General features: G+C 39.3%; 1 protein-coding gene across 2 annotated transcripts in view; it reads left to right on the top strand.

Annotated features, from left to right (window-relative positions):
* Window positions 1-195: 195 nt before the first annotated feature.
* The window catches only part of LOC110372041 (axin), a 59,771-nt gene continuing 35,864 nt past the window's right edge, over window positions 196-24,102 (top strand). The window contains exon 1 of one of the 2 annotated variants that reach the window (XM_021328551.3): window positions 196-440. The gene's annotated coding sequence lies outside the window, so the exon portion shown is untranslated. Of the gene's footprint in view, window positions 441-19,846; window positions 20,081-24,102 lie in introns of those variants that run through there. The other variant, XM_049843824.2, reaches the window with a different exon arrangement.

The following is a 24,102-nucleotide window of genomic DNA, read 5'->3' as shown; positions in this document are numbered from 1 at the left end:
TCATTAAGGTATTTTTTGTGAGTAAATTATATACAATCTTCAATATCACCAATACAGATTATATAAATTGTAATTACCCACTTTTTAATTATTTTTCTGAATGAATAAACATTCTCAGAATAAGCTTTGCATTTAGTAGCACTCCTTTGGTTGATTTGCGTTAAATGAAACGTTACAATGATGGTTCGGAAACGAGCCGCAAGAGCGCGCTAAAGTGCATCAACACCATGGCGAAAGCGACGTCAAGCGTGTGAATAAATTTTTGTTTTCTACGTGATAATGTTGTTATCCGCTTGTTTGTAAGTTGAAAGACTCGAAATAAACTAACTTACAGTGTCTACATATTGTCTAGTGTAAATATTGAACATTAAAAGTTGGAAGTTTTGTGTGTGAAGTTGTAACGAACTCTCGGATCACTTTGGAGTTCAGGTGTCAACGAGGTAAGAAACTGATGCTTATTCCATTATTACGACTTCTAAAATTAACATTTTTAATACTAACACGAGTTAATATGCACGAACAAGTTACGATTAGCTCCAAATAGTGTATTGGGTACACTATCAAGTACGCACAGGTAGGTAATAGTTATAAATAATTCACTGTAAGGTTAGGATCTTGTCTTAGGTTGTATTGAAGACATTTGTGTAAGTTTTGTTATTGTAACTGGAAAGGCACATGAAATTGGTAATATCGTGGCGGGATGGCGCTTACAAAAAGTTTTTGTTTACAAACTTGTGAAGTACCTACCTACTTACCTACTGACCTCATATTTTTTCATGTGTGAGGCTCCTGTCGGACGAGGGATACAACTCTATTTATATAAACATGCATCACTTTCATTACAATTGTATGATATAAACATTTTTTTAAGTAATCCTTTCACTTGGTTTGTATATTTTTAAACTAAAACAAAGTTACTGTCTAAGTTTAATTAGGCCTGAATTAATTACAAAACTGAACCACTAGTTAGAACAGATGTGCACTGACTTGCAAACTTTTACATAACTTTTCTTCATTGAATAAATATTTTTGCTTGAACAGTAAATTGTTGTTATGCTTATCCAAATGTTCTATTATGTAATAACAATGGAGAACATAACACAACAAGTAAATATTTCCCTAAAAAGATTTAACATCTAGTAGAAGTAGGTTGCAATGAAATAGCCGTTGTAAAACACATGAGTATATATACTATAGCAATACATCCAGTTTTATCAGGATATTGTTAATTTTTATGATCCATAAATAACATTATTATAAAATTTTCATAACATTATTTCTTTTGCCATGCATTGACAGCCTTATTGCAAACCATTGCAATGGTTAAGTTTTATAATATAAATTTTCATTCACTAACGTATACAATTCAGTAATCTGCACGATAACAAACAGTTTCTTACTTAATTAACTACTAAATTTAAATGAGTTTAGATAACTGACCTAGTTACGTCTCATTCATTCATAATACGTTATTATACGTTATTATAATTTAGTTTATTTACATCAATTTCCTGCTTCATGAGGTTAGTGGTACATAGATAAGTTCATTCTTGAATATCATTGAGGTGTCAATGAGTTAAACTTTTGTAAAATCAGGCCGGGTCAGGTTGCCCTGATAATGGAAAAATTACAAATTGTTACTGCTGCGGTAATGTTCATGTAAGTCATTATATGTTGATAGTAAAATTTTATAATAATGTTGATTTCATTTACAAGGACAGTTTCATTCACATTAGTCTGATCATTAGCAACCTAAATAATGCTAAGATTACACGGAAAAAAAATGATAACATTAGTTCTATGTTTCATACCCACCAGTTTAATTTAGAATTTGCCTGACAAACAACAGGGCGACACCAGCCTGCAATATCGCACATTGTAAACACGAATGTGAAACAGAGAACAAAAAAAAAAAGCAGAATGTGTCATCAATACGTCTCCTTTTTTTAAAAAAGCAGGTTTGCAACAATCAATTCCCTTTGTGCGCGACATCAATGGGAGCGGTTACTGTGTACCTATCCTTTGATCTCGCCGCCCTCTGAAGATGCGACAGTGCGCTAATACCGCCGTCCCGCGGAACAACGACGCAACCGCCGCTTTGATGCTCGCCTGCACGAAAAATACGATATTATAATTTTAGTCGATGCTATCTCCCCTTAATTTGACTCAACTAAAATAAACTTTAGATCTCATTTTAGTTTTTTAATTATCTACTCACATGAACGCAAAGTCCATTAAGTTTATTCGTGGTATTTCTTTGATATGTTTGAGATTTAAGTGTTAATCTCACTCATTCGTAATTGCAAATGGCTTTCGGGAAATACTGAAAGTACTGAGTACTGACTACTAATTATTTAACGAGATAAATTACGAAGTTCCGGGATACCACCTGTCGCAAAAGTATTTGCGCTTTAGTAACCACATCAAAAAGAATAAAATAGTTTTATCAGCTTTTATATGGTTGTCTCTAATTGATAAATAATTCAAGCAAAGAGCTTACACGTGTTTCAATAAAAACTTCATATCTATTTCTGTAGAGCTAAATGTCACAGAAATACTTTTAATTTGATTATGAACATCACAAATCCAATGTCCTTTATCTCGTCTTAACAACTTTTGTCACTGTTTTGTTCAGCGTCCTCTTTGTAACTTAAAGGATTTCTCCGAAATAAACTAATCTAGAGCGAGCTGTAAAGGGAAGTACATTAAATAGGAGTTCGCAAGAAAATAAATAATGTACGAAGATTCTTTTGAAGAAAAAACATCTTAAAATTGTCGGTTAATTCTGCGTGAGTCGGCAATAGAAGGCAGTTGCGACGTTTCAGTAATTGGCTGAATCGAGACAGATCGCTAAAGGGGACGATTCATAGCTTTGTCGCAGAAGTGAGACTTACTGTCCTTTACTGACTTGCCAGCGAGCAGTAGTGGACTCAAAGTGAGTACGAAGTATTTAAAGGTCTTTTTTGGTTGTCTGAGCTCTTGATGCCGTACTTTCTAGTATTTGTTCGTTATTTAAAGGCTTCTCCGTATTTAAACTTTAGCTTATTGCTTTTGACGTCTGTTTAAACTGCTTTTTATCATTCGAATTCTCATTTTCATTTTCAAAGTCTACGATTTTCATAAGCTTAAGATGAAAAACTATTTTAGGATCCGTGAGAAATGCATTCAGATTCTCTTGAAATCGTGACACATGAAAAACAGCTAAGATCAAAAAAATCTCAAAACTGCGCTGTCTTACAAACAAACGTATTTCAATCTAGAATTTTCAAAAGAAAGTTCGTGCAATTGGTGTACAATTGAATGATTTCATCCAATCTTGTAACATAAAAGTTAGTAGAAGTCTGCATGCGGGCTACCCAGCTTGATCCTCTAAGTTTTAAACTTTTTCTGATAGCCAAGATAAATATCGGAGTAGAACCGTGATTTGAAAGGATTCTGCACTCCGCAACTGTGAGCGGAATTAGAATTGCTTACCTACTTTTATAATGTTTCAAAGTAATGGATGGAGTCTTAGGAGATTACGTCAAAAAGCTTGAAACATCTTTATGCTCCTCATGTCAATTGACCCTTCTAAGCTTCGAAAGGGAGAGAAATACGAATTGATCATAACTTTTAATTAAACTTCAAATCAAATATAAACAGCAACAATTGAGTAAATTCGTGAAGCGAAGAACCTCCATATTGGTCCACACAACAGTAATATTCATCTCGCTATGCACACGTTATATCAAATCGAATAGCCCCGCTGTCTCGTCCACTTTGTGCGTCGCCGTGACTGGCGCCCAACCAGGGACTATACGCAAATTGGCGGCGAACAATTAGTGGCCACCTGGCTCCGTTGCTAATCGACCGATAGAATTAAATGAACGGACTGCACTAATTGCCCGGTAAGACAAAGGGGCAAACACTCGCCTTTGAGCTGCCGATGTCTAGTGTCACTTGAGGCGTAGACCGCTGCGTCGACAGACGGCCCTCTGCTCGCCTCTGTACTGTTGATATTGAACTGAGACGCTTGTGGATGCGTTTGTTGTACATATGTAAGATCCAATAATACACTACATACAAGACGCAACCGGAACACGAGAGTGTTGTGTTTGACGACCATTTGTGAATGGCTCCAGTATCTGATACATGGAACTTGATTCCCAAAGGTTTTGTAATTGTAATAATAGATTGATCAAGGGTCCTGCTTGATTTAATTGTAGATACAATGAAGGATGAAGAATGAAAAAATTGTTCATTATGTACCGCAAAGTAACCACATCCTCGAACAAAATAAAAATATACAACTTGGGTCACTCGTATAACCGCTTCATTTTACCCGAAACACACAGCAATTCCAAAGCACTGCAATAAGACAACAATTTACTAAAGAAATACCTTTTCCCCAACAATGTGCAATACTGCATAGTGCAAGACAATCGCCGGTTTCCATGGGTCACTGTTGTAGTGTTCTCGACACCAGGGCCTCGGAGCCAGCAAGCCAATTACACGGCATTAGTGTTCGAGGACGTTTGTATCGGCCGTGCAGCCGGCCCAATAAGGAGTTGCGTGCCTACGTGCCATTGTTGCGGGTACTCCAAATTAAAAATAGCTTTCTCCTAAGAGTTAAGCTTTATAGAGAAGAGAGAATAACTGACGAATCGCTTAAAAATAAAAAGTTCTCTAACGTCATCATCGTCAATGGAAGACCCAGTCGAGCATCCTGCAAATAATAAAGACAGTTATTTGTGAAGACAACTAAGAATCTCATATTTAATTACCTAGAAAAGTCTTACCACGCGTCAAAGGCTTTATTGACTAAAGGAACAGAAAGGTTTTAATTAAATACCTTTGACCAATACTCTAAACTTCTCTATGTGACTTCGTTCTGCGTAAATATGTAAACAGTGAACATTAATGCTTTGACTTCTCTAGTGCATAACATACACCTACTGATGAACACTCGTCTTAGGGTGCTTACATAAAGAAACAGGTTACCGGTACAGACAAACCTGTACGGGTAGGTACCGATCAGTGCAGGTATAATATTCTGAAGAAACAGGTAAACAGGTAACCTGTTTCTTTATAAGTGAGTCAATAGGATTGTATTGAAATATTATACCTGCACTGATCGGTACCTACCCGTACAGGTTTGTCTGTACCGGCAACCTGTTTCTTTTTGTAAGCACCCTTAGTGATACTGATAACTCTGTCGTCTTTGAAGAAATGCTCTGATACTTTCCTTGAAATTCTTGCTTTCGTGGCTGAAAACCCAGAAAGCCTCGCACAAAACAACAATTTATCAATTAAACTGTAACTTTTCACAGAATTTGAAGAATTACTACCTGTTGCCTTTCATTGTTCTTACATTTATGTAAATAAACGTATTTTTAGAATTCGTCACTGATAGAAAGTTGCACTATTCCCGAGGCCACAATACGTCGAACAGTCGCAGGAAACTGCTTATTGTTCAGATAAAAATAGAGAGGATTTTTATAAACCCGTGTAGGTATGCCCCTGTTATTCGATAGTGGTGTCTGACTCGCTGATGGAGCGACATGACAGTTACATAACGCCTCATTAACTGAAACAGCTTTGACAAATAACGTTTCCCAATTAGCTGCAATGGACGATCAAAGTCAAAAGTTTGGTCCTTTGAACATTCCTTTGTTAATCTAATTGAATGAATGGATCGGGTTTACAGATCAGATCATTTAAGTGCCGGTGGCAATCAACGAATTAAAACTTATGTTCGTACGCCGACACAACAGACCTCGTGCTAGTATTACGTCCATAGTTTTTAATGTGAATTCTATATCTTGGAGATTTTCTTCCTCATCGTCTTTGAAGGGATTACGGCGAGAAATAAGTCAGGTAGTCTCTATCAGATAGAGTTTATCTTATTGCTACAGGGCTCTTTGAGAACGGTAGTTGATAAATTAACAGTTTCTCTTTCAGTTTTTTTTTAGTTCCGCTGTCGAAGTAGGAGCATTTATAATTTAGTTACGGCGGCAAGTCTGTCTGTCACTGGGTATTACTCTGTTATAATCAAGTTGCGAACTGGTCCGTTTTTTTTTATGTAGCGACACTACATATCCGAAACTTGAGAATGAAGGTGAGATAAATAATCTGCGTGAACCTGAACCTGAACTTTCTACAGAAAAACCGATGGCATCAGCCAACGACGAAGTTGCGACTTAAATCGGTTTCAAATTATTGTGCACACAAGTTGTGTCAATTTATGAGATTCAGTGAAGCTCACAGTCGTTTGAAAGTGAAAGAGTAAGTCTGTATGACACGGTGGCAGAGGAATCAGTGCGCTTAGCGCGGGGCCGCGGGCTTGGAGTGGCTCGTTATCGCACTCCCGCCGTGCATGGGCCGCCGCGACGCCGTAACGATACCCTGGAGTGCCGGTCACCCCACCAACGTAGTTACTCGCACCTCGACTACAACTAGACAGTTTTCAACCACTAACACCCAAATGGAATCGTGGAATGCAAACGTACGCGGAAACTTCTTTATTGCTTCACTGGATTCTGCTTACAAGGTGTTGTTATTTTTATGACATGATCAGGACACGAATGGCTTTATAGTTTATATAAAATATCTTTCACTTTTTAAAATATTTGTCTCCGTTTAATTATCCCTTAAGAAAATTGGATGTTAGACTAGCTCAGAGCCACGACTTTCTAGAGATATACCATGTTTGACGTTGCTAAAGAGAGTTAGTCAAAAGACGCTGTAAATTAATTAAACGAATGGAATTGCCAAACGTAAGCTTTTGATAAATATCTCTGTTACTAAAGCTTGATCTTTTCGCAAGAACAAGCGTGTAAAAGAAGATGTTAGTAATAAACAAGATCAATCAAAGTAGCAAACTTGTACTACATTTATAATTTGGCAGGAATATTTGGTATGACGCAACGATTCGCCTTTGATAGAACTCGGATATATTAATGAGAGCTTCAGAGATGTCGCAAAACTCGTGGAAAGGAAGATAAATCGACACTTCACACGTTCAGAAGTTTGAAGTTCACAAGTTGGCATTGATGCGAGGCACGCCGCCCATCGGCGCACAACGAGTTACGAGCCATACCGGAGTACGGAAAGCGAGATACGCAACATTACTCCCAACAACATCTTAAGACATATTTTATTTTGCTTTGATCTACGAGATGTGTGCTAAAAACCAAATTATGACTTCAATAACATGAAACACGAACTAGATTGTTTGATCACTTTATTGGCCCATTATAATTACATGTTGTTCTACACTTCTGCATGTTATTTTTTCAGGACTGAATGAAAAAAATCTGATGAATGATCTACACATTTCATTCATAATCAAAAGAATACACAGAAACTCGGGTTTTTCCATAACGTTTTTTAACAATATCGGCGTTGCTACGGGTTTTCATTGAAATATTAATAATGTCTTTTCCGAATGAATCATTTTGAATGAAATGTTTGAGGTACATCTAAAAATAAACAAGGTGCTTTCATGTTCCAGTACATTTGTGATAATATGTCGAAGCAATTTGCATAACATTCATAATTATAACAATCGACCTGGAAAAATACTCTTACGTAGCTTTTTTTAATGCTTATTTTTTTGTAAGCTTCTAAAAAGGTGTCAAAGCGGTCGCAGGAAGTGTTTCTAAAAACAGAAGTGAGACGAATCTATGGTTTGATTAATTGATAACAGTAGCTCAGTCGTCGCGCTCTAGTGTTAGTAGCTCGCGGTGTGTTGTGGGTAGTGGACGTCCGGCAGGCAACCGCAGAAGGGACACTCCCAACTATTTCGTTTCAGATCAAAATTTTGAAAGCCTTAAGTGGCGATAATTAATGAATTGTAATTTATAATATAATATAGATTTAATAATTAATGTCAGAAGGAAAGGAATTGGGAGAAGGAAAGGAGAGGAATTTGATATTTAGGAGAAAGTAAAAAAGGCGTTTAGCAAAAGTATGATGTGTTTCTTTGGGAAGCTAATCTGTTGATCGATTTTCACAGGGCACTATTTCTAGACGCCTGTCTTTAGACGGAACTAAATCTATGTCCTTTATTTTGTTTTTATGTATGTATTTGCATGTTTCAATGCAAAGTTCACAGTTCAACCCTAGACTGCAATAGGCATTATTTACCCCTTAGTTGGCACTATTTGCTCTGTCCCATACGTGGTTACAGGAGACTACCACACAAAGCGTATAATACAATCTCTTTTATTACGATACATTTGCTTAATTAAAACACAAAGTTATAAAAGCAAATTAATTTACTGTAGATGATCTGACTTGCGGTTCGTAGCTCTCGTGAAAGTCGTGGGGCGGGGAGGGTGTGGGAGTGTCGGCTCGGTCAAAGGGCCCTTTGATGTTTGCCGCCGGCTTAATGCACCGCCCGCGGCCCCCGCGCCGCTCATCATTAGCAATTTCCCTGTAATTTATTATCTTTACCGCTATTTATTTGTACAATTTCACGCGTGCATGACGTTTCGCACCTCGGGCCGTGACCGATCCCCGCTGCATCGATTATATTGACATGTTATAAGGGGCTTGGCGTGCTTTTTGTGTGCCACTCAAAAGGAAGAGGATTGCCATTTCGACGAATGCTACAATGTTATATATATTGGCAGACACTTTCAGACAACATAATAATTAAAGATTATATTATTTGTGAGAAATATTTCGTTTGTAACCCTCCTGCAAAACATTAACGAATTTTAGACGAAGGCAAAAGTCAGAGATGTTTTGAATGAAATTCGAAAATAACACAACAAAAATTATTTGGCTACCAGGGCTGGCAGCGTTGAATAGTATAGACAGGATTTTGATGCAATACCTATACCATACCTGCATGCAGAATTTTAGGAAGTTCTAATTTCAGTATAAATGATATTGTAGCTATTGTATTATAAATGATATTGTATCCATTCATGCGCAACACTCGATTTGGAAATACATAGGTATGAACTTAATCATTGTTAATTGAAACACATTCCATGCTAACAATTTGTGAAAATATAGCACATAAGTACAGACGTAGTCTTATTAGATTGCGTATTATCTGTACGCCTTGATATCAAAATTCGCTTAAAACTTAGCTCCCTGCAACCCTAGGCTGCAGCCACCACATACGTGAGTGCCAAAAAATCCAAGCGCGGCACGTGCTTTTGTCGGCACTTGCGGCGAGCGAGAGCGCGGACTCATTAGCGACTCGCGACGTCGCGCGACTGAGCGACCTCCCGCGACATGCGACAGACCCGCGCTTTTTGTCGCACGTCGCAGCTAAACTAATATCATTAAATGCTGCTTACTTTATAACTGAGCCTTGTTTTTTGTTACCTACTTTTTGAAGTGAAATCTTATTATATGGTAATTAGTAATTAATTTCAGTGTGCATGTTCTTTTGTGGCAGTACTTCTGATTACAATAAGTTGGTTGGTTATTTGCTGTCTATAGGCGTGTGTAACAAAACGTTTCACAAAACCGCCATTGCGTTATTGCCATGCATTGCCGACTGCAAACGTACCGTGCTTTTAACGCGCAAATTATTTCCAGCTCGCTTGGCACTCGCAAAATATATGTCACTATTTACGGCCGGTGTTAATGTAATTAACAAAACGTGAAATCAATCAAAGCTGGTGTAAGGCGGCGACTCGCGCGAGATCAAAGCGGAGACACAAAGGCGCCGCGGTACGGTCGGCAGCGCGGCCGGCTGGCCACTCCACGTAGGGTTGCCATCTGCTGTTTTTGAATTACGGAGTTCCACTTTTGTTAATAAATTATTTCATTGTGGTTAGCTACTTTTGGCTGAATGGAAATCAAACTGCAGTAGCTATATTAAAATCCTGTTTAGATATGTTGTGGATATTTGCTCTCATTGCTTCTCATAGTTTTTAAACAACTACCACTGTTGATGCTGTTTATACGGATAAATTAATTCTGTTTTCTCATTGTAAAAAAAAAAAAATTGTAGCCGAAATGTCGATGAAAATCTGAAAAGAAGAAGTTGTAACTCATTTGCATAAAGGTAGACAACCCTAGCTCACCGCATTCTGCTGACCTTACCCGCTATGCGATTGCACGTGCCAACTAATCAACATGTGCTCAAGAACTCGTGTGGGACCGGTGAACTCCTTTTTCTCTTAGCTTTTGTCTTTGACAACATTTTTAAATCATCTAATTCGCTTCCCTTTGACATCACGTTTGTAATACTCTCAACTATGATACTGTTAGTATAAGCTTATTTAATGCAGGAGTATATTTAAATACCTGCCGGAGTCACCCCTCACACTACAGCCAATGTTCTGCGAAATTATTCGCGAGTTTGGCGTTCGGGACTGATAGCTTTTACATGAGCGATTCAAAATTTGAATGGCTGCTGTAACTATCAAAGGTACGTTATTATCTGTTCGGGCTACAATTAAGGTTTTTTTTTTGTAATTTCTGATGGCGTGGCGTAGCAATCTGAAATGATGGAATCGCATAAACTTTAAAGCCTTCAAATTGCACACCATAGAAGTTCCAAGAAGTGAATTTGAAAACCTAATTAAATATAAAAACACCATCGCTAAGCTCAACCAATAAGCCGGTTATAACTCGAGGCAAAGTAAAACACAGATATGAGGACAGTAATGAGTTTATGACACAAACGAGGTTCGTTACCGTACCGCAATCCCGCAATCTATGGCTTCGTCAAAGGCTGAAGCAGACGAAGATCACGGTTGTCGGCAGATGTTTGCAGAGCGTGGGCCGGGCCAAAGCGACCGCTCACCTCACACCAAGACTTTTCATATTTGAGTTTCGCCGAGGCGAGGAGTCGCCCCGCGCAGCTACGGCGAGACCACACGCGGTCTCGATATATGCGGAAATGAAACTCCAGAGATGCGGCTCAATTAACTTTTATATGGTTTCCTTCATGACCACACTGGTAGCAGTCGAGATCGAGATAAATATATTTAACTGGCCGCTGAATTCAATTTATGAGACAACTCGTGATCAAACTGCTTACGAAGTTTTGCACTTTTCGTGTTACAATATTTCAAGACTGGAGAATAAATGCTAAGGTATTGTGTATGTGTCCTTATCAGAGAAACCATGGTTCAAGTTAAGGGTTTCCATTTCATATCGGGCGGCAAATTAAACCAATTTCGATTCAGTCTCCAAGATAATATTCCACGAAGGGAATATTAATTGCCATTGGGTTATATTTACTGGAATAACGACGAGACGTGACTTCATACTTCTAAGAATTGTACTGATATATCTATGACGTTATTACTATTGAAGTATGTTTAATTTGATATTTGGATAGATAAAGGCAAAGTCTATAATCCCTGTGGACTAAGAATCATAGAGTGGTCACTTGCATACTTTATTTCTGCATTGAAAGTTTATGGCATTATTTTAGAGACGACATAAAAATCATTGCAACATGTCACCAATTCATTATTAAGTGCGGCTCTTTGTGTCGCAAAACAATAACATTATAAAGATTTAGATAAAGATCTGGTAATACATATAAAGGGTTGAGTGTACGCGTCGCCGCTCAAAGCTCGCCACAATATTTATCGGCGGCGCTGTATCAATGCGGCACAAAGCGTCGCCGGAAGCCCGCCCGCGACAACACCGCGTCGCCCACATTACACGCGACAGCGGGTTTTCCAGCTATCAAACTACACTGTATATAAATGCTCTTCATCGACTTGGCTTAAGAACTCAGCAGAGTGGGGTGAAAAAGTTATACAAATTGTTATTTGGCGAAATCCCGACACTGTCGGGTCCTGTGATTTTTTAAAATATAATTTTGTTGGGAGCTGCAGAATTTCGAAAGCTGTGGTGGAACTGCCCTATCGATATTAAAAATACCCATGCGTAAACTTCTGGATCTTTTTGGAAACTACTGTCATTTGCTACTTGAAGTTGCTTGAAGATATTTTTAGCGTTCTTTATTGACAAATCGCTGGAGCGGTTGACTTGGCGCGGCCGTTATCTGGCCCATTGTTGACTGCCTCTATCACTGGATTCCTTTTCACACAGAGCCTTTGACGCCGCTCTTTGTTTGCCACAAGATCAGAATGAGACGCCGAAGACTGAACCGATGCGTAACATCCATTGGGTCTCTATACTTTTGATTGTCGTAGTTTTTTCTACAATTTTAATATTTCCCGTCTCATGAGAATGCTGCAAGATGGTTTTCTTTTATGAAGTCTGTCTGCTTTCGATTTTGCGAAGGCTAGGCATTTCTGACTCTCGTTTTAAAGGATGTTAAGATTGTTAATACCGAATCGTAGGGGGAGGTATTCAAACAAATTGACACCAATATTTGTGTTAAGTGCAGACAAATCTTTCATTAACTTAGTATTATATCTAGGTAGTGTTATTTATGTAAAACTTAACTTTAAGCTGTACCCCTTAACTAAAACGTTATTTAACAACATTGCAGTTTCCTGTTGACAATGCAATTTTAGTTAATTCGATAGTTGCGCCCGCGATGCGACTCGATGCAGGCCGGCCGCCGACCGCGCGAAGCACCTTCCCGCTCGCCCGCCGAATATTAAACTAATTATGAACAAACCGACCAAGCCACAACACAAATTAAGCGTCCCACTCCATTAGCACAACCAAATATTCTTACATAATACTACTATACAGGTTAAAAAGAGAAGTTTTACGTTACGGTGTTTGAAGAGTTTCATTTCAATTAACCCTTATGTTTTGCCGAGGCACTTATGTTGTATATTTCGAATGCTAATTGAACACAATTTAAGAGCATGCATTATAGTCTCAGCCCCAACATTTCTTTAAATCACCATCAAGTCGCATTCCGTGTGAAATATCGCACTCAATGTTTTCCAATTTTTCAAATTGTTTGCCAAACTTGAGCTTTCGGAATGGGACTTTAAAAGGAGTGCTCCCCTCCCTCAACCCCTTCCTATAAGGAGTTTTTAATAAAAAAATGATGAAAGCCGATGTCGGGGAGTCACGGGTGGAGGGCACTCGACGGCTCAATACAGGCGATAGGTATCAAAGGAGGCCGATTTAATACGAAGGAATGATTTAATTACAAAGTCGCAACACGATCTGCTCTCTACTCGACGACACGACGCGACTCGCACACCGACGTCTTCTTAAGATCCTTGTATATGTTATGAGGACTTGAGGAAAACATGTCTAGGAAGAAATTACACAAACTTTCTACGAACAGTTAAGTGCTTTTAAAAACAGTATGTGACTTCTAACTTGTGATATTGTAGCAATAAAACTGACTTCGACTTCACTGACTATATTTTATTTAAAATTTCGCAATCTACATTTTGTCCCACTGGAATTAGTCCGGTTCCAGTCAAGACCACGCTGTTTTTATGGCATATTTTATATTTTCTCTTTACCTCGAAAACAACTCTTCAAAGGCCTATTTAGTACAAAGCATTGTAATTTATCTTTTGCTAACATGATTCTCGTCATAGCATCTTAGTTTATTTCTCCTGAAATTGTTTTCAGCGGAGCCGCTGAAAAGTCGTTTCGTGTATATGTACCTTAAAAGAAAAAGCCTGAAGTTCAAAGGGAGATATAAATGAGAATGTTCACTCCTTTATGTAAGGACCTGCTGAATTTTTTATAGATGCCTCCGCCGTTTGGTGTGTAGAGTGCCTAATGAGTTGTCTTTGACGACTTAAAACTTTGTACGTTGAAATACATTTTGTCTTTGGGCCCACACACGAATAAAAATGCAACAAATTATTCAGTACGGTTTCTTAATAAAGTATGTTGATTTAATGAGACGAATTCTGCAAAGGTAATAAGGTTGAGTAGTTGTGAAGAAAAAACTAAGAATTAATAAAGGCTGTATTGCGCTTTGTCTGCGTCTTAAACCAATTGTCTGAATTAAAAGGATTCCTCTACTCTGGTAACACAGATTTTGTCTTTCTAGGGTTGTTCGTAATGCTCTCCTCTTAAAAAGACGCTTTGAAGTATCTGTATATTAGTAAATCTTGTAACGATGAAATAAGATTTTTAAATAAAGAATTTGCAAAACAAATAAAAATGACTGCAAGAGCTGTTCAAATGCGTCATGATTGGTGCTCTTTCCGACTGATCTGGAGGGCGGTGTCGGCAAAATGTGATCATAAAAACATCAAGAAAGATTTGTTTTTGAAAGATTTTTAAGTCAATTCGCATCTCAACTCTTTTCCGAAAAGTTGACGTTAAAATATCTTATTAATTACCCGTTTATGATTATAATCCAATTAAGCTCACAAAATTATGGCAGCCCTGAATCAGTTGTTCAGCGTCGGCGTGTTCAAAGGGGAATTTATTATTTAAAGTGAAAGTTATTGAGTTTCGCTAAGGTTAAGTGAGCCTTTTGACTCGCCCCGTCTATGGAATGGAAGTGGTATGAGGAAATGGTGTCGGCTTCCTCTTTGCATGCTTTTTAATGTCTATGAATTATCACTGCCGTACATTACTTATGCTTTGATGCATAAAACATAAAATTAATATTTTAATTCTCGGACATGGGTGTTAATTGTTGTGTGACCTATTTGTTAGGTTTATATCTGCAATTCTTGGTATTTGAATCATATTAGAGCCACAATGCTTTGTGGTCTTTCATCAGAATATGGCAGCCCTAAGCGCATTTTTAAATAATCCATGTTCAAACAAGCGTGTGTCACAAGTAAATGACAGGGCAGTAGAATACACGGCTTTTGTGGCAACTGAGTCCGTTACAAACTTAATGAATACTAGTTTTCCTTTGATCTATTTCTTTTCAAGTTGCTTTCCTAGAATTTTCGTAAAGGTAAAATATTATTGAAGGAAAACTATCTATAGGACTGATACCTTCGGCTTAAGAAATTAGTTGGCTATCTATGTATTACGATGTTTTAAGAACTTGAGATAAATTAAACTTCAATAATGTTAAATAAAAATATCGCCTGGGGGAAATTTGATATTCCTTGATCATCAGAAGACACAAATTGCCGCTTATTTATTTTGTCGTAGCTCTCGACTTTGTATCATGTAAGTGTTGTTTTCTGTTGTCACCGTCTCCATATCTCCCAGTTGATTACGCCCACCTGGCGTTCAACTAGACAAAGTTGGATTAGTTTCGGCTCATCATGTCTGCCAGTTGAGGACTCGAGCCGGTCTTCAATAACTTTGATAATATCCACTGGAGAATTGTCACTGTATAAACATAATAAGGTCTTTGACAAGCTCTTTGTGTAATCGAAACATGTAGGCAGCGGTGTTGCGAGCGTTCACATTAATTTCAGTAATTTTATTTCAATATCTGTTTGTGCTGCAATAATTTGTTTTAACTTTACCACAGAGCGCAAAAATAATGGGTAAGGACTAATTAGCTCGCTGAATGGTTGGTTTTGTCGGTTATATTTGTATTTTTCATCAACCACTTCATGACAATGTTTTTGTGTATAATGAGAACGAAATTCGTTTCATAGGGTTTACTTGGTTGTTCTGTAAAATTTTAAAATCAGCATTCCTCGCGGCGGTATATATCCTAAAAATGCGAAGATATCTTCAAGCAGTTGAAATCACGGGATGAACACAACAATGCAATTTAGGCGTAGATGTCTACCGGGCCGCTCGCTGCATTATGTAGATTGTAGGCGAGCGAGCCGAGCCGTCTCGCCTCCGAGCCTCCGCCACAAACCGAATTTATCACCGAGCATTGCCTATTCAATCCCCCAGCAACATCTGCCTGATGGATAGAAAAATGTACTGACGGGATTAAAGTATTGTGGAACTGTATTTTCGTAGAATGGCTTTCAAATATTCGCTTTTGGTGAATGTTTGCAATGCATTTCAACTACCGAATGTCACTGGTGTGGTCAATATGCTCATCACTGTTATGATGAATTCGTTGCTGTACGTGCAAATAAAGGCAGAAATGGTCTATCAGATTTTTTTAAAAGAAATGTACAGCTTACGTACCTATTTCATTTAGTTATTAAGACATTGTGTCAAACAGGGCATTCTACCATTCGACATGCACAACGACCATTCCCCAGCTTATACCTGTAGCTGTGAAACACTGCTTATAAAGTTACACAAAACTAATGAGTTCTCCGTTACAATTCCTAAATCCAAAAATCTTAAGGTCTTTCTGACTTTGATGAGATCATCATGTAGAGCTTATAAATGCTTATAATACATTTTTCTATGAAACGGAGTCATATCCATCAATTTGCGGATCGTATCGGCTCGATCGCATTCCTTGCTGAATTGACTTAGCTCAGCGGAGTGCGGCCCGCCCAAATTACTATTTCAATCTGAGTCGCGAGCCGCAGTCAACTCGAGGAAATATTGCGGGGACAATCCAATGTAGCATTTGTTGTGCCTGTCTTATTTTATTGCTCTTATAGAAAAACTGTACTTTGAATACTGTTTTATACCAGGGTGATTTTTTTAAGGAGCTTATATTTAAGGGTTTATTATGATGTTTTCATGATAGAGGTTCAAGTTTGACTGTCTTATATAGTCTTAAAAACTTAAAAACCAGTCAGTTATCGCCTTTCTGTACTCAAACTAATAACGGCTATTAAATAACGTTTGACGTACTTACGTAGTTCTTGAAGCAAAGTAATATTTTTATATTAAATTTACGGACAAGTCGATAATAAGAAAAGCGTCTCGCCTAAAGGATACTCTTTTACATCAAACGGAATGCACTAACAACAGGGTTGACGGCGGAATACTTTAATATCATATTTTTACGTCGCATTTTCTTTGGCACATCAGAATTATTAATTTAGATGTTAAATAAGCTGTAAAGTTTTGCTTTTGGAAAATTTCTTTAAATAGAAGTATTAATACATCAATTTTAGACGCATCATCACTTTGAGTATTTCTTTAGTTTGAGTACTTTTATTTACTGTACTTTAGTACTTTTTTATGCACACAGCTTAACACTAGGATAACGAGGTCAACAGTTGTAGTCAATTCTCTGCGAGGTGAAATATCTTCTAATCTAAGCTAGATCGCAGTTTAAAATGATGATTTTGTTATCTTCGACACATCTCGGTATTCTACTTATTTGTAAAATTAGGTCTTGCAAATAATCATTTGCCTACATACCAATGCTTATCACAATAAAAGTTAACCATATCACAATAGAAATTCTCCTTTTTTTCGTATGTCAAAAGTGATAGATACAATAAAAAGCCACCGATGTCCGGCTCGTGTCAGCCCTGTGTCGCCAGTTCGGCGGTTGAAGGACGCGGACGGCGAAAGATGAAAGGCTGCGAGCTTGTGTTCGGCACAACAAAGCTTTGTCTCCTCGCACCCCTCGCGTTAACTTTGACTCGTGGCTCCCACCGACGATGCCAATTGGAGCTTCGAACATATTGTTTGTATGATTGTGTATGAGAATGGGTTTAGTTGGTTTAATTATTTTATTTTAATTGTTTTTGTGCATGTTTATACTGATTTATTTTATCTATGATGTTGTGGCCCACGTTGGGCGCCAAAACCCATGAAATGTGTCTACAATGTCAAGAATATCTCGGCATTAGTAAAGTGGTGGTGATATAATGCAATAAATTGCATGCATAGCGAGTGTGTCAATCCTTGTTAAGCATTGTGGTTATTTGAAATTTTATCAGCCTATCTGTATTATACAAAAGACTGGTTATATGATCAGTTGACATATAATCATGTACGATTCCTGTCAATATTACCGTATACCTTTTGTCAAAAGGGCTACTCGATCAACCCCTTTGTGTCCCACGTTGGGCGCCAATAAAACTTATAAAAGGTGACAAATTGACGTTGTATGAAAGCTTTAATTCGAACCGTATGCTTGATGATGATAGCGCGCGTACAAAGAGAACAGAAGTAATAAAGGGGTGTCGAGTGTTCACAAGCGGCGCAGCCCCGACCCGCCCCAACAAACAGCGGCCGATACTGTGCGCGCCGCCGCTTTGACGATACATTAACAACTTTATTGCTGACCGGACAAAAGGTCATGTGCATTTTACTTAAAACTTGATCATTTACGTACAACCAGGCGCACGTCGCACTCACGGAGTAGGTAGTTCCGCTGTGCAGCCCACCAGCTGCCATGTTATCGTTCCAATGTTCAGAGGTCAAAGAGCGGCGCGCGGTTTAATCGCAAAGAGACAACTCAAAGTGGAGCGTGCAAATTCGAGGCCGGGCGGGAACAATAAAAGTGCAGGTGGACCGCGGCCGCCCCGCGCCTCCGCGCTCACATCAAAGGGGAGCCTGCGATACCATACAAAAGCCCTAATGAGACAAACCCGTGGCGTAATCGAGGCGACGGAAAAAGATGAGGCCCGAGAGGTACGAGGCAAATTTTAATAATTGTCAAAGCGGCGGCGCCGATCAAACGCGAGGGGGTGCTTCCCTCCCTGCCGCACGGCGCGCCACTCCCTCCCCCGGCGCTCGCACCTGTGACGTGTGCTCACCGCGGGCCTCATTAGCGCTACTGATCTAATGCGACTTCGAACTTCTCCGGCGACTTCTAATTAAACTTAAACAGAATTTCAATTTTACGACTGAAATTTTAATACTTAAAGCTGGAGCCGCTGAGGTTCCGCAAAGGAGACGCGTTCAAAGGCAACGCCGTGCACGTTTTCGCAGATATTAAATGTGTTGACAATTTAATTTTTCATTTCCTTTAGGCGGCGGCGGGGGCCGGGGCGGGCGCCTCCCGGCCGCGGGACGCCGCTCCTTTGACGTCGCGATATTGTCTTTGTGCGGCGCGTGGGGTGAGGCGGGCCCGGTCGACGGAGACTTTGTCGCAATACAATGTGTATCAATAAAACTTAGGATTGGCTTTTAGTGGTTGCACTTACGCTTTGTGAGGCGGCGCGCTCACCCTTTGACATTATATGTGGGGCGCGAGCTCGCTGCGGCTGTGTGCGGCGTGCGCGTGTGTGTCGGGAGCTGAGTAATAATGCAGGCGAGACGAGCCGGCGCCGCGGGTGCAGCGCGGCCGGCACTCGCGCGCTTTATTAATATCAGCAATCGTAGCGCATCGGCAAACTATCGCGCCGCGGATCCAGCGACGACGTACAGCCTGCTGCCCCAGGCGCTTCATAAGCCCAACGTACACCACTCTGCCTTAATTGCTCTTTACTTTATCGATGGGTCTGAAAACATGTATACGGGGAAAATAATTACATATATCTATCCTAGGCTGAATAAATTAGCATAATATCAATAATATGCCTCTTATTTGGATTACTCCAGCTTTAATTTTTTTTTAAGTTTTTGTGTTTTTGTAATTGAAAACAATGAATCATTCTGAAAATAAATGAACAAGTCAATCGTGTTTTCAGTAATTTATAAATCCTTTAGAACGCGATGCCCTATTGTTTGCTAATCATATCGGTCATTATCACTATCTTCAATGTCGCTAATTTTATGCATACCAAGTAATTGAAGATCAGCTTAAATTTTTTCACAACATTCTTCAACGAGATGCGTATAATATACAAAACGTTGCAAGTTCGTCAAAAAAGAGATAGAGTTTGTATCCTTTGACCGTAACTGACCCGGTAATGTATTATTGGGATTGCATTCAGCGCCGCCCATGGCATGCATGTGGAAAATATCATCCGGCCGGGGCCCGAGGGGTCCTTTGCGAGCCCACAACGCTTGCTCGACTGACCATAAAAAGTATCCACATTTTTGTAATAAAATTACCTGTTTTAAAAGGACGTTACTACCGAGATTAAGGCGCAGAGCGATGTAGTTAGTTGCCGGCGGCTGATCAAAGGGCCCGCTGGACCAATCATAGGGCTTGTTTCTGCCTGGCCCCGCCCACTTTTAAGGCCACGTGCGGCGCGCGCACTGTTGTGTGCTAAATTCTGACAGTTGCTCGTCGGCAGCCGCGTGTGACGCAGCGTTTTGTCGATTTCCGCAATTTTTCCGCGCGAACATCGCGTACTTCGAAACTGTAGCTATCAACTTTAGAATTTCGTGTAAAAACGTCGCGTTAGAATAAATAAGTGTTAAAGTTACATATAGTTGTGTGTTTTCAGTGTCAGTGTATATAGCTTTTCCTGCATATTGGATTGTACGATAAATAAATTGGATTTAAAACTTAGTACAGGTAGTAATTTGAAGTTTTCTGAACTAATGAACTAACAAAGGGTCGCATATCGAGTGTGGTGTGTCGGCAACTTCAGTTGGTGGTGGGCAAGTTTTGTCAGAGCTTAGTCGTTATTTTAAATATTTTTATTTGAATGCGTCTATTGTTTCGTACGTTCGGCTGTTCCATGTCCCGACAATAGTGTTTTGTTACTGTATATTGTATGGATTTATTGTAGTTGCAGAGCTTTAGTGGCACTTTTGATGTTTTGTTCATTTACTCGTATTGTGTTCGTATTAAAGTAGTTGTTTTAGTTTTATTGTAGCTTTAATGTTTCGCATCTGAAGGGCTGTTTACGAAGCACCGCTAGTACTTTATTGCTTGTTTAATAATAACTATTAACGAAACAATAATTAATGTTTATATTACTACACACATTGTTTGTATGCTTCCATAAAACAAGACAGAGCTGAATTATAGGCAAGATAAGCTTCTACAATGCGCTAATATCTGCGACGAAACTCGTTCTTAAAGAAAAGACATCAACGCGTCTTGAATGCGTGCGCTTCACGGGTCTTACTTTTTACAATAACATTATATGTCGATTTGGTTTTAATATCTATTTATATCAGATGAGTTATACAATTATGCATAAGGTAAATTAACTTTTTCAGTTTAATTAATAAAAAAACGAACTTAATGACGTTAGTAGATACTTCTTTTTCATGTCATTTAATGACAGGTCTTAAAGCCGTCATGATATACCTATTAATTAAAAAAGAATATACGCAGATATTAATGGGTAATAAAATGCGTAGCTACATTAATTACCTACTTTAGAGAACCAATAAAAAACCATCCGCTTACCCGTTTAACTGAATTTAAACATATTCCGCTTCATATGCATTTTAAATTCATCAAACCATAAGAAAACCATTTAAAAGTCGCCAATATTAATCAACATTCGCTAAAGAAAATAAACAAAAGCTCATCGAAACTATTCCGTGCATCGGAATGTGAATCCGCGATCGTTTGAATGAACATGAAGGCTCAACCGATCCTGAATAAAAGATGTCATTAGCTACATTATCGCGTTATGTCTGTCCAAAGACAAATTATACAAAAACCCCTCGATAAAAGCGTAATGCTAAAAGCCTGTGAAAGGGTGCGCACGCGACGTCTTTGAGACTCAGAAAAAGGATCGCTGTGTGCTAATTTCCAAACTCGGTTTCGCACAGATAAGGCTAGAGACGGGAGGTGTCTTTGATGTAGCCGCCCGGCCCTCTGACTCCGGGGGTGAGAGCTTTCAATGAAAGGATTTTTTTCATCTTCTTTCCCTTTGTACTTAATTTAAATTTCGTTTATATCAATGCTACGAGTTTCCTTTTGGGTGTGTTTTCTCTTTTACTTTGTCGCGTTTATCCTCTCCAATTTGTAATATTCGAGTTCGCTTTGTAATTAAATTTAGTGTTCGTAATCTGTTCTCTGTAATTTTTTTCTGTGCCCGCCGAACTCCGTCGACTGCCGGTGTAATTGCAATTTATAAATTAGGTGTCTCTTTGATTTCGAGTGTTTCTTAGAAGCGCTTATATTTCAAGATTTGATTATATTTTTTCTTTGTACTATTCCTTTGATATTTATGGAACCTTTAATATCTAGCGCTTACGTACTATTCTAATAAATCGTTGTCGACCTTTTCGTTTGCCAACTTATTAAACGTGTAATGGCTTAAAGGCAATTCGCAATGAATAATGCAAGTAAATATTTAAAGTTGTTTGTGGCACTCATTCATTATGTGTCAAACGGAGAGCACTCGTTTTGCATTAAAGCTCATTAATAATGACTATTGGAATAGCGTTTTATTGATTTGAATAATGTATGTCGTTTGATGGTAACGAGTTGATTAGTGATGTCGTTTGGGCGTGTTAGTTTTTCATGAGTTGTTTTGTGTCGGAGGTCGCCGCTGTCGCCGGTGCAGGGCCTTTGTGCCAAGTTGTGTCGTTAAGAGGCCGCACAAAGCTGCCTCAGCCTGAAGCACCTACCATGCTATTAACATGACAAGGGCACTAGTTAAAGACGTTTCTCGATTTAAACATCAAAGTCTATCGAACGTCTTTGATGTATATCGGTCATTGATGTAGGGAAATTCAGTGTCATACGCTTGTTATTTTTGTGTTGGGATTTAAATTATGTTGTTACTTTATGTTTATTTTGGTTTGAAGTAATTAGCTCTTTTGAACATTGAGAATCATCTGCACCCTTACAGCAAAACTGTTCAGGGATAGTATTATTTGGTTATTCCCAATTCGAGGTGGTTGGTTTATAGGCAAGGTAGTATTTTTGTAAATAGATGTTATCATGTTGTAGTGCTAGTGTGTTGATACGAGATTGTTGTAATGACGCTGTTTGTAAACTGCGCCTGTGTCGGCGGCGTACGTAAAGGCGTCGCTACACAAAGAGTTGTCGCACGGAGCGCCTCGCTACAGGGAACGTTTCCCGGCGCACACCGCTTGCCGACGCCGACGCCGCGCACAAAGGCGCCACTTTGCGGACTCGTCTTTGACTTACACGAGTGTGTGACCCAACATTAATAACCTACTAATAGCTCTACCCTCGCATCGCCATCCAGACTCCGCTCAATTGATATAAGATTATGTCTCTTCTCTAACAAGTTTACGCTAAAACACAAAGCCGAGCTCAAAGCGAGCGCCGCCGTCTATACTAATTCAACCCCGCCGTCACGTAGCTTTAGTAAAAAGTGTTCTCAAAACTAATGAAATATTAAAATTACACGGGCCTTTTATCGCGAACAAAACACTCGTAGATTCAATTTTTCGCATAATTTTATTAGTGACAGTTTAATTAGCGCAGCTTTCATCGGGCCCGCTTTGATATTGTGAACGTTTCAAATAGATTTCACAAGAAGCACTTTCAAAGAGAGCACCCCTAATAAGTACTGAAGAGTCCTCGCACGTGTTTATCAAAGACAGCCTTTCGTTACTCACCGTCTGAATGGCCTCAAAAGAAACTCGTGTAAAATGCTCTACAAAGTGCCGTATCAAAGGAAAGGCGGGCGCAAATATCTGTTTCGTAAACTAGTAAAAACGGAGCTCTCAAAGGTACTGCGTACTCGCGGCAAATTAGGCGGAGTTAAATACAAGCGCCGCTCTCACAAATGTATAACTTTGAAAGTGACTCCTCCGCTCATTATTTATGTAAGTCGCCGTAATCGTCAAACGGTGGGTGTTTTATTTGTGCCGCGTGGCCGCAGCCCGAGCGGCCGCCGGCCGGTCCAGCGCGCGCCAGCAGCCGGCTCTCGTGCGGCGCCCGGCCCGCGTGCTCGCCTCACATGTGTATCCATTTAATGCTCAATTCCCATATAATTTAACTTTGCGATCAAAGCGAAATTTTGCAAAGAGCTTCCCGGCGGCGGCGGCGGCGGGCGGTGGGTGCGAGCGGGACGCACACATTGGAGTTCTCGAGATCAAATGCTGGGCCAAATTAGTCACTCTCCGTCTCTCTATCTCAAAGCCGATCCGTAGCAAAGTTTGCGCGAAGATGACATCAAAAGGAAACCACACACAGGGGTGGCGCCGCCCGCGCCCGCCGCCCCCGGCCCCATACTTAAATCCGCCGTGTCTCTGGCTGTCTTATTGACACGCGACTGACAACTCGCAAGTCGCCAGCGCCGCCGACTGTTTCAAACTCACTCCGCTTTACCAGACTTATTTAGTTAATTAATACGGAATGTCCTATCAAGTTGTAACTCCCGCAAGGCTGGCACACACTTACGCGGCTCAACTGTAACGAAACTTTAATCGCATGGGTATGTTTGTACATACGTAGCGCTCGCACCACCCATGTTGTCAATCCCTTTAATTAAACGACACTAAGTTTCTTTGATGGACTTTAGAATAGAGCGAGCTCTAATATTATTTCAACAGTAATTATTTTAGTCTTTTATGAATTAATTTTGCAGATTTTCAACACTCGTATTAAATTAATGGAACACTCCTACTCGTCTGATGCCGACAAAAGTAAAA

Source organism: Helicoverpa armigera, chromosome 2, assembly GCF_030705265.1.
Source record: "Helicoverpa armigera isolate CAAS_96S chromosome 2, ASM3070526v1, whole genome shotgun sequence".
Taxonomy (NCBI): domain Eukaryota; kingdom Metazoa; phylum Arthropoda; class Insecta; order Lepidoptera; family Noctuidae; genus Helicoverpa; species Helicoverpa armigera.
Note: the sequence above shows the minus strand (reverse complement) of the source record. Positions and strands in the feature narration are given on the sequence as shown.